Source organism: Priapulus caudatus, unplaced genomic scaffold (genome assembly GCF_000485595.1).
Source record: "Priapulus caudatus unplaced genomic scaffold, Priapulus_caudatus-5.0.1 Scaffold1591, whole genome shotgun sequence".
Lineage (NCBI taxonomy): Eukaryota > Metazoa > Priapulida > Priapulimorpha > Priapulimorphida > Priapulidae > Priapulus > Priapulus caudatus.
In genome coordinates, this window is record NW_014578652.1 from 26,074 (window position 1) to 37,993 (window position 11,920).

At 58.2% G+C, this 11,920-nt stretch overlaps 1 protein-coding gene across 1 annotated transcript in view; it reads left to right on the forward strand.

Moving 5' to 3' along the window:
- Positions 1-1,491: 1,491 nt before the first annotated feature.
- LOC106817085 (calmodulin-regulated spectrin-associated protein 2-like) overlaps positions 1,492-11,920 on the forward strand; it is a 23,836-nt gene continuing 13,407 nt past the window's right edge. The window contains exon 1 of the mRNA XM_014821732.1: positions 1,492-1,792. The gene's annotated coding sequence lies outside the window, so the exon portion shown is untranslated. The remainder of the gene's footprint in view (positions 1,793-11,920) is intronic.

Genomic DNA, 11,920 nt, shown 5'->3' on the forward strand with positions numbered 1-11,920 from the left:
CCCTCACCAGCTACACCCCACCACTTCGCCATCCTCCGCACCGGCGCGCCGCTACAGCCACTCACGCACTGCCGCCACCGCACACCCCCGCCGCCACGCTATACACCACCCACGCTACTGCCGCCACCTCACCACCCCGACGCCTCTACACACGCACGCCAGCACCCCGCCGGCCGCTACAACCACCACTGAGGTCCACTGGCCGCCAACCCACGGAGCACCCCGCCGCCGCTACTGCCCACCCCGACCACTTCCGCCACCACCACGCCACCCGCCCTACAACCGACACCACTGCCGCCACGACACCCGGACCGCGCCGCTACACCACCCCAGCACCGGCCCGCCGGCCAGCTACACCACCCACTCACTTCGCCAGCCCCACAGCACCGCCCGCGCGTACTGCCACGCCATACCACCACCACTAGGCTGTCACCACACACCCCCTGCCGCTACACCACCGCATACACTCGCGTCATCCACCCACCGCTGCGCTGCTACACCACCCACCACCCATCACTCGCCGCCACGCCACCACCCCACCGCCGCCGCTACGCAACCCACACCCCCCAAACCACCACGCCTCCGCCGTACACGGACCACCCACGCACCCACCACTTACCACCGCCACCCACCACCGTCCGCCGCGCTACACACTTACCGCCACCCGTCCGGCACCAACCCTCCGCCGCCGGGCTACACCACCGCACCACCCCTGCCGGCCGCTACAGCACCCACCACTTCCGCCACGCCGATTTCACACTCGACGCTACAAGGCCACCACACACTACGCGCACCACGACACCTCCTCGCGCCGCGCTACACCACCCAGCACCCCGCCGCCGCTACACCACCCACCACTCCGCCACCCACCACCACTCCACCGCTACACCACCCACCACTCCGCCACCCACCACGCCACCGCCGCTACACCACCCACCACTCCGCCACCCACCACCCCGCCGCCGCTACACCACCCAGCACCCCGCCGCCGCTACACCACCCACCACTTCGCCACCCACCACCCCGCCGCCGCTACACCCACCACTCCGCCACCCACCACCCCGCCGCCGCTACACCACCCACCACTCCGCTGATGAACCAGTTCTACTGTCATGACCCGAAAATGTTGCCATCCCTGCTATAGTAGTAGTAATTAGGCACAGCATAGACTTGGCAGTGAGAGAGGGAAGGGGGCCAGAGGGAGGGGGGAGGCAGATATAGAAGGGGTGTTCTGGCACGCACAGTCGCTCCCATTGATCGCAGCGAGAAAGAGAGAGAGAGAGAGAGAGAGAGAGGAGTGGTGGAGGTTGCTGTACGTATCTCTGTGTCTCTCTCGGCCAGCCAGTCGCCAGTCGTTGGTTGTCGTACGTGTGAGCAATAAGGAAGTGATCCAGTTAACCGATGCTGTTTGCAGACATTCACACAGATCTACACCAGCCATCAGCAGACGCACACGTGTCTGCGTGAGTGGCTCCTATCTCTGCGTATGTGTGTGTGCGTGCGTGCGTGGCGTGCGTGCGTATGCGTGCGTGTGGCAGTTCTCAATATATATAATTTAGAGAGAGAGAGATAGAAGCTGCTATAGATCTGGCAATTCTTGGAGATAGCCTTGCCTACGTCTGTGTCTTGCAACTCTTGGGGATAGATAAGAGATAGATTTGCCTATATCTGTGTCTGGCAATTCTCTAACACGGATCCGGAACGGTACGTCGGAGTGTCGTTTCGTATCGCGGACCGTCGTGCATTGTGCGCCGTCGCCGTCGCCTGCGCGCTGTAGCAGGCGATTAGTGCCGTAAGTATGTGTACGCACGCGCACCCACGCACACGCACGCACGCCCGCACATGCACCCACGCACACCCACGCACACGCACACATTCCTCCATAGATTCACTCCATCATACATACACTCAACAATCACTCGACTCAAATCGCAACTGACATCAAACGCGAAGAGAGGGGCAGATATGATGTAGTGACTGTAGTACCCTGGTAAAAGTCAATACAGCGTTGACTCAGGCACGTTATCTCTCTCTTTCTCTCTCTCTCTCCCTCTCTCTTGTTGCTGTTTGAGGCAGCAATTACTTGTGTCAAGTGTTTCGAAGGAGCGTGCGTGTCGAGTGCGATTAGTACAAGAACACATGTATAATTGAGGATTTGACTTTTTATCTCTCCTAAGTCGTCGTCATCATCATCGTCATCGTCATCATCATTATCATCATCGTCATCATTATTATCATCATCGTCATCATTATCAATCATCGTCGTCGTCACCGCGGCTGCAGCGTAACGATGTCATTGTGCACAGGTTTTGTTACCTGTAATCAGGATAGCCTCGGCCAGGTGTTGAGCGCGTGGGCGGGCGGGCAGTGCTGGAGAGAGGGGGAGGGGGAGGGGGAGGGACCTGTGTGGTGACATTCCAGCACGTATTACGTGACAGAACACGACCCAGGGCTTAGTGATCTACTACTTGCTCTGCCTGCCTGCCTGCCAGCCTGGGGCAGCAGCAGCACCACCAGCAGCAGCAGCAGTAGCAGCACCACCACCACCAGCAGCAGCAGTAACAGCAGTAGCAGCAGCATGACTAGCAGCAGCAGCACCACCAGCACCACCAGCAGCAGCAGAGCAGCAGTAGCAGCAGCAGCAGCAGCAGCACAATCACCACTAGCAGCAGTAACAGCAGCAGTAGCAGTAACAGCAGCACCACCACCACCACCACCAGTAGCAGTAACAGCTCCTACTCGCCCACACCGCATGTTTGATCGCCGGAACATACTTTAAGGACGTCCAGTTCATGATCAAATCTATGGCGGTCATAGCAGCAAGCAGTCTCCCAGGCTACCGTTCAAGAAAATTCCTAACTCCTACCCACAGCACACTAGCAGCAGCAAAGGCGTTTTCAAGTATTCACAAGCCACCACCACAGAATGTTTGCAAGATGTATATCATTATCATTAAGTCATCCGTTACATCTCTGTAACGCACCGTAAATTACAGAAGGAGTTCGCGTGCCTTGAAAACGGCGCATGCACACCGTCCGGAGCAGACAGGCCGGGCGCGTAAACCAAGCAAGGCTTGGACGCGGGGATGGTAATCGCCTATCTCACGCAACCGTGTAACGGCCCGCGCGCCAGGACCGGTTTCCCGGGGCAGCAGTAACAGCAGCAGCAGCACGACGCCCGAACAGGTCACCACAGCATATCCTAAGGTGACGTAAAACCATAGTCTTACGAAAACTATTCTACACTACCGACCACTGGCAGATCGAGTACGAGCTACACGCTATGGCTGAACACAGAGTGCAAGCTCAGTGGCCGATATGAATTAGCCATTAATGCGTTTTATCCTGACGACCAGCCAGCTCGGTAGGCCAAACAGCAGCCGCACAACTACTACCCGACGAAGACAACTCGAGCACTAGGACATTCCATAGTAAATAACAGTATACAATATGCATCCGAGCGAGCTATACACGCACCGAAGCAGCGAGTAGACCAGCAGTCACCGTGCACCCACCCCCCACTTTACTGGGAATACCAAATCATAGCATCCAGAAGTATAAAAAGCCCAACTACCGCCCCACGTCAGCCATCCACTAGTCTAGATGGATCAGTGTGAATGATTCCATCGCACAATGTAGTCTGTCCTTTAGCTTGCGCGATAGGCCCAAGCGGGTGGACCACCGCAAGCTCGGGACAGCCACAGTACAGCACACCACCACTGCCACATTGGCGGGCAGCAAGCTAGTTCAGTGAACATACCTAAGCGCGACCACCAAACAGGCTATCAATCGATAGGCGACACAGATTCCTCTGACGCCCATTTTTTATCAGCTAGTACACCAAACATGCGCGCGAGCACGGGACCTACACCTCAGCCATAGAATCGTCTTGCTAAAGCCTAGGACGTCTCTCTTAGTTCACGACGTTCCCACCGAACAGGCTAGCGGCCAGCTAACAGCAAGCCAAAACAAGACCGACTACTCACAAAGCATGTATCACACAAGCAGCCAGCAGTATTAACAGCAACACCACGCCACATCGAGAGAAATCTAGGACTGCACGCCTGAAAAACACAACGTATTTGACGATCAACGAGCAGAGCAGTTTTCCTATGAGGTCAAGGCACCCGGTTTTGTGGTACAACCCGGTTTTATCTGGCACACGAAACAGACCCGACGTAAGTTTGCCTCTCTACCCGCCGTCAGACTAGTTCAGCAGTTACACAGCAATAGGCGATGAAAGCTTTACGATCGAGGCGTGTCCCGCATTAAGCGTGCACGCGCCAACCCATAGTACCCCACCACAGCAGCAGTAACCAGCCCACCCCCCAGCAGCGAGGCAGTAACGTTAGGCATGTGCACGTTACTCCATGTTGGCGACACACCTGGCCCACCACCCCCTTTCAGAGAGTGGGGACCGCTGCCCGCTCAGGACAATCGCTGTAGAAACAGCGCGGGCCAGTACGGCGAGCCGCAGAAACAGCACCACCTGAGAGGGGCGACATTAGTACCCCACGGGCCGCAAGCCCGATAGAACACGGGTAATAGGGAATGCTTGTTCCAGTGGGATGACGAGAAAGTGCCTCTAGCGCGTTTAACCGTTCCCATTTCCAGACCCAAGCCATGCAAAGTCAGCCAGATTTGAGAGCAAGCACAAAACGCGACACAGCTGATAAGCAGCAGTGAGACGAGCGTGAGACTATGATAAGCCAGCATACCCATAGCCTAACAGTAACCAAGACAGCACAGTCGACAGACTAACACCCAGCCATCACAGGGAGTATACCCGCGTTTGTACCGCAGCCGGGAACACAAGCATTGCAGTCATATCATGCAGCAAGCAGATCTTCAGCCCAACCGACGCAGCAGCCAGTAAACGCAGTGTAACGGCTAGAAAGCATCACTAGCGGCTCTATCTCAACCATACTCTACACCGCGCATCGAGACTCCAGCTCGCAGATATGCTTAAGAGTCTGGGCCAGCAGTAACAGGCGACCACCCCACACCAGCAGTAAACAGCAGCACAGAAACAGCAGTCATATACGCGGCCACACGCAGCAAACGTCAACCGCCACAAACCGACCTGACGCAGCTCATGAGCAGTTAACCACACTGACACAGGCTTTACTGCGAGCGACAAGAGCGCACCGAGGGGTGGTTTCGACGCCGCCTCGGAAGATCTCAAAGATCACAGACACAAGCAGAGCCAACAGGAACCATCTAGCGTCAATCCTCTGGCAGTGCATAGAACGCTAGGCCACAGCACCAAAAGCAGCAGTATCGCGAGTCTCGAGCAGATAGCCAGTGCGCGAGTTTATAGGATAGTAACTGCCCTCCTCGCTAATATTTAGTTGGGCATTGGAAAGCTAGCGAGACATGCGATACAAGTGAGATTAGTACGCCGACATTGCACGCTAGCGGACAGTTTTATCGTATTGTTGTCGAGCTCCACGAGCAGGCATCAGTGGCAGAAGTCATGGGCAGTTCATCACCTGCTGCGTATGGCAGCGCACGCACGACTGGATGATTCATCTGATAGTAATGAATTATACACGAGTCCGCCGGACTGAACTAATGAGCGATAATATAAGCTGCATTGCTGTATGCGTACGAGTACGGCTTACGGGCAGCAGTCTAACAACCTAGTCATTTGATGGCAAGTCAAACTTATGCTAGTCTAGAGTTTGCTCGAAGCAAGACACGCCACCTGGCCGAGCAGGGGATGGGGTCGTTCAGTCGAATGTTGTACTAACTAAACTACAATTAAGCCACTCGATCCTGCCTCGTGTATTGCGTCCCCCCCGCCCCCCTGTTGTTGCGTCTAGAGCATGGTAATTGGCGTCTGGACTCAGAGCCGCGTACAGCTGTTAGCAGTGTTGGTAAGCCCTGTAAGGCAGGTAGTGACCAGGAGCCTTACTAGGTTACTGGGCCAGCTAGGAGCAGGTTCAAGGCTTGTCGATATTGTGACGCTGGCATTGCAGTGCGTAGCTAGTGTCTGTTCGAAGTCGTCTATGTACTGAGCAAGAGCAACGCTTTGCGAGGCCGAGCCACCACAGTTATGATCTCTTCATAGCCATTTGACTATAGGTTACTAACTCGGAGTGAACTAATACAGAGGTTTTCGCGCTAGCGTGTCGATATATATCTTTATGAGATTTACACAAAAGAAAAACGATCGGTCTCTCCTAACTTGAGCTCACTAGCCTGCCTCTGGTTACATAGTAGCAATACTCATACGATCTTCGCACAGAGTGGGAGGCAGAAGTGCTAAATTATTATTGGGTTTTCACTTATATGAGCGAACATTCTAATTCCAATTGAACGAGGCACAGTATACGTGCGATTCTGCGTAGAGCCTAGTGGCCTTCACCGCGTACCATACCCTGCATTTGATACCACTTAGATATGCGCGCCGATAGATCAGAAACCTCTAGTATCTACCGAAGTTAGCTAGCGGCTCATCAGAATTTGACTCTATCGGCGCCCGCATCAGCGTTCTCTCAGTGGGATAGGGCACCGCACACATAGCACGGAAACAGCGGCAGACGCCAGCATATTACTTTAACGTACCGCGCGGTTTTACAACGTGGACATATATAGGGATACACGTCGCTCGAACCGCGAGGCTCAGACTACGATACAGCCTGACGAAAGCGCACGATCGACCGGGGATACGGTTTACCACGCGCAAACGACAGCAGTGCTGTTGATGTTAAATCGCGCGGTATATCCGTTATCGTGTCACACGCAACCGCATGCACGAAGGCACAGCACGCACGCATCCGCATCGGACGAAGGGCATGCCACTCCATCGTGGCCACCTCATCGGTGCGAACCCTATATTCACTCCGGAACAGCCATACCTGGGCGGACATCCAATGCTTTGTGTACTAGGGCACCGGTCACCACATTTCCATACGCGGAAGATGCAAACACGCTAAAGCGACAATAGCCTGCGTCAACGGCCGTTGGTTGATCTCCACTCCAAACCCGCTGAGGATCTCATAAGTTGTCAGGGCACAAGACCCTACAGGCGGAGGTACAGGGTCCGCGTTCAGAATTTGAACATAGACGGTCAGAGCATTTATGCACGCTAGCATCAGCATGTAAAGGCGAGTCGAAATATTTCACTCGCCTCGTTTTATCACCATGAATTCCGATAGAGGAAATATCTTACCGCGCACTCATGACACGCCGTGGGAGTCGCAATGGCATCCACACGAGGACGGCCAATTAAGTATGTGGGGGCGGATGCAGCTCATGCAGCACTACACGTATTACGACGTATACCGCAGCAAGCAATTCAGAAGGCTGGGCCGGGATATCCAGCTCAATACCCATTAGACATGCTACACGTCCGTGCACGCACCGCATGCACACACGCACGAGGGAGATGTACAGTAGCAGTATCTGCATGATGTCAGGCAGACACTCAGTACGCAAACTTGAGCTTATGGTACGCGTGCGGTGGAGGCTCATGGCAGCAAGCGAATTGCTAGCAAGCGCGACACATATTACGCACGGCACGACAACGCAACGGTATTTGGCAATACGTTCAACTCCGCCATCATTCACCAATGCAGCGAGAGTTCTCACATGTCGTTAGGTATAATGACGCTACGGTTAAATCGAGGGCCTGGCAGTGACTCGTATTGGCTACTGTCGCAGACAGAGCCGTTCCTCCCTATGCCCCTGGCGCCGATAAAAAACTCTCCCCTTGACGGGAGCACGGCAGAATACTGACTGAACGACAGGCTGACGGACTGCCGACCGACAGACTATACCGCAAGTAGCCATGCACGCACCTCGGTCTACCTCCGGGTCCAGGCGACATCATGGCGCACCACCGGCACAGCGCAGCAGTCCATGCGCCACACTGCACCGAGTGCTTGCACACGGCGCGATCACCACTACGAGTTCGATACACACGCGCCTGTCCGCGACGCCGCGTGCATCTGCTGAGAGTCCAATCGAGCAACACGCCACACGCCCACCACCCGCTGCGGTTTCCACCGCCAACCATCCACCCCTGTCAGCATATTCCAATGCGCAGATGGTGACGCGGCCGGCATCTCGCTGTCTGCTCTACGTCAGCGATTGGAGCATGGATGAGGATCTTTTTGCGCGGACCCCGAAGTGACGAGGGCGTAATGGAGGAACGCGCCGGACCCGGCGTCGGGGGTGGCGACATGTGAGGCTGCGTACTTAACACAGGTGCAACTCTCGTAAATTTATCCTTCCTGTTCTCTTTCCACGCTACAATCAGTACACAGCAACGTGCAGGTCGAATTATATGACTGACATCTGACTTTGCTCGAGCACTATAGGAGAGTACGCAATCTAGTGTCTACACGTTGTGCGCCAGCATAAGCTACAGGCGTCGACACGAGTTATACGTAGACCGTGCCGACGGTGAGCATTCCCCGCAATATACTAATGTCACCGTTAAGAAATGGCCGGTGAAAGAAAGAGTATAGGGATATTCAAATGCAGGTATTAAGGAAGATTATATACTGTTTCGCAGGGCATGTGGCCACGCCAAATGCGTGCACACTGTTTTGCCTGTTGCAGCTCCGCGTGTACTATATAATGCACGCCCGAGAGAGAGTTGCCAGGTCGCAAACGGAGCATAATGGCGACGAGCTACACCTTGGCGGACTCTTCCGGGCCTGAACACCAGTTCGCGCTTGCCCAATACGACGTTCGTTAGCGGATACCGCCCTGGGTCGGCCTGGTCATCAGAAGACAGACCCATCGCACCTTCTGTATGCGACCACTGAGCCTTCGTGCACGGCGAATGAAAGCCACCTTTGAGACGCGTAGGTCTCTAGATAATAACGCACCTTTTTAAACGCACTCGAACTCTGTACTCGGTCCAGCCGGAATATTTAGCACGTTACGTATGGGGCAGGCAACTGCTGATGAGACAATCGGCCGCCGGCGTTGTCGCCTGCTGGTCGCCAATAAAAGCAGCAAAATTATAAAACCTCGAGCCGGCGGACGAACGACGATACAGACCTAGCACCCCGCCGTCCGTATGCAAGCTTGACGGCGAAACGAACTGTCGGTCGAGTGGCCGCGTGTACGGGCGGCGCCGCGCCCCCCTGCGGGCAGCCGGCGGGAAATTCCGAGCTGCGGACGACTACGAACGTAGGCGCGGGCGAAGGAGCGAGCCGCGATCCTGTGGCTTGCTGGGGAAAGGACTTACGACGAAGGAAGATTCCCGGGGAGCTGGGCGGCGACGCCGCACTACGCAGCACGACGGCGGCAGCGCCACCTACGGCCGGCCGTTCGTAAACGCGCTGGCGACGGGAGACGCGTACGCGCGCGGCGACGCCAGCCGCCTGTTCGGCGACCCGGAGTTTGAGAACCAGCGCCTTCTCCTTTCTGCTGCAGTCCTGTCGGGGGCGGCGGCGAGCGCGTGTGTGTTGGCCGACGGGACAACGGCGGCGCGGAGGAGGGCCGGTGACGGAGGCCTCAGCTTTGTGCAGACGTGCGCCACTCGCGCGTCGCCGTCGCTCCCACTGAGCCGGGCGGTGTCGCCAGCGAGGATGAACGGCGATGCCCTGGTGGCGCGGCGCGTAAGCCGACCCCACGGAAATGTCCTCCCCCTTTTGGAATCCACGTAAATATAGGCGCCAGGCGCCCGGCGAACTAAGGCTTCAGGTGCACTATCATACTCATCCCGGCCGCATAACAATTATTTGTTGACTGGTTCGAGTGTGGCGCGGTGCGGTACTGGAGGTACCGCTCATAGTGCCCGCCCCACTATTGGTGCGAGGCGTTATGCGCACGGCCGGCCTCGCCCTGACACATTCCGTATGTGTGTCCGGCGGGAGCAATCGACCATTTCCCATTCCCGTACGGAGACGCCTCATCCGACGCAGGAATGGGACGAGGACGAGACGGGTCCACCCCCACGTCGGCACCGACGGCTACCGAGCGCGCTGGAGGGCCGGAGAGATCACGGCTCGACGCGGCGACTCGACTCACCACGCATCTGTGGATGTCGCGCCGCCCATCCGCGGCTCGCCTGAGCCCAGGCCCCGCCGAGACGCCGAGGAGCCGGTCGCGAGCGAGCGCGTGCCCTCGCTCGACCACTGCCACGGCGTGGGCTCAGGGCTCTCTCAGCGTGACCCGAGCGCACGGCGTTGGCGGCGGGCGAGCCCGGTATTGCCAGAGACGCGGCGGACCGGGTATCTGAGAGTGCACGACTCGCGGCCTGCGGGACGCGCCCGAGGCGGCGGCGACGACAGATCGGCCAGCCGCCTCGGGCAGCGCGCGTCGGCGCGCACATCGACACGACCGCGCGCGGGCGACAGACAAGCGGTCCACGACGCGCTCGGGATGCGCTCCGACGCTGCTTCATGTCTCATTGTGTATCTAGGCTAACCTTGCTGACAGGTCGCCTGCCTCGCCGCTCTCCGCTTCCCGTCTACTGTCCCGATCGACGTCCTCCCCCGACGACGTCGTCAGACCGGACGACGACGAGCATCGCCCGCTCGCTGCGCAACGTGGAGCATTCGCGAAGGCGGTTCTGCGCGGCGGCTGGCTGCCCGCCGGTCGGCCCCCTGGCTGGCGGGGAGGATGTGGTTTTACGCGCGGCGCGCGGCCTGCGGCGGCACGCGCTCAGCAATGGTCGCCGGGATAATTCGACGCGACGGCTGCGTCTGCGGCGATGCGTGCGTGAACGCCCGCGCCGCTGGCGCCCCGCACCGCCGAACCCGCCGCAGTCGCGGCTAGACTGGCCGTTGCCCGCGCGCAAGCGTCGGTCGCTCACCCTCGTCACGCCAAGCAATCCGCCCGAGTGCAGGTGGCCGCGGCGTCGGCGCGCAGCAGAAGCGAGGGCTCGCTGAGTCCGAACAGTCGGGAGTTCGCGTGAGGTCGCTCGGTGAGGAGATGGAACTAGAGAGCGTGTCGTCCATCGCGTCCGGTTGCCACGGCGACGAGCCGGTGCCGCCCCCGCGTCCGCGCAGGACCAAGGACGGCCGGGAGGCGGACGGTGGGGTGCACCTGCCGCGGATCCGGCAGCAGCAGAACGGGTTGTCGGCAGCCGGTTGCCACGACGACGGGGAGGATGAGGAGCGCGGGCCGGCACGCGGTCTGTCTCTTGTTGGTCAGAGCTTCACGCTTCACGGCGCGGCGGCGCCACGGTCGGCGGCGGAGGCGCGCGCCGCCGGCATCCCCGTGTTCGACGACCGCCTGTTCGGCTCTTCCTCAGCCTCCGCACCGGCAGCAGCAGCATCCTCCGCAGCATCCTCTACGGCATCCCCTCAGCAGGGCTTCGCGCTTCACCCACCGAATGCCGGCGATTGCAGCAGCAGCAGCAGCAGCATGCAGACGAGCTTCGCAGAGCTTTCCAAGATACGCGGCGGCGGTGGCAGCAACAACGGCGAGGTTGCGAACGGAGGCGACGACGTGCGGCGCCCGGCGGCAGCGGCGGCTCCCCCTGCCGGCGAGAAGGAAGCGTCGCCGTCGACGACGCGGAAGCGGGCGACGTTCGCCGCACTGCCAAACCAGACGACGTGGGCGGCGGCGAGCGCGCAGCGTCGCCGCGACGACGATGACGGCAGTTGCGGCGGCGGAGGAGGAGGGGATCTAGCGAGTCGTGCGAGACCTCTGAGCGCAGAGCTAACGAATCTTCGCATGCGGCTGGAGGAGAAACGCAAACAGATGGAGGTGCAGCGTAAACGCATGGAGGTGTCGCTGAGCCGCCACCGCCAGCACATGGGCAAGCAGGCGTTCCTACAGGTGAGTGTGTAGCTCGCAATACTGTCACTGTAGTATCGTGTACAACATAGTCATTGTTACTGGCGTTGGGTGCAATGGGGCACATGTTTACTAGTCAGGCAGCTTAGACCCAGATTTGGGAATAATGTGGACGTTCCGGACAAAAGCACCAAATTTTTTCCACGTGTTAC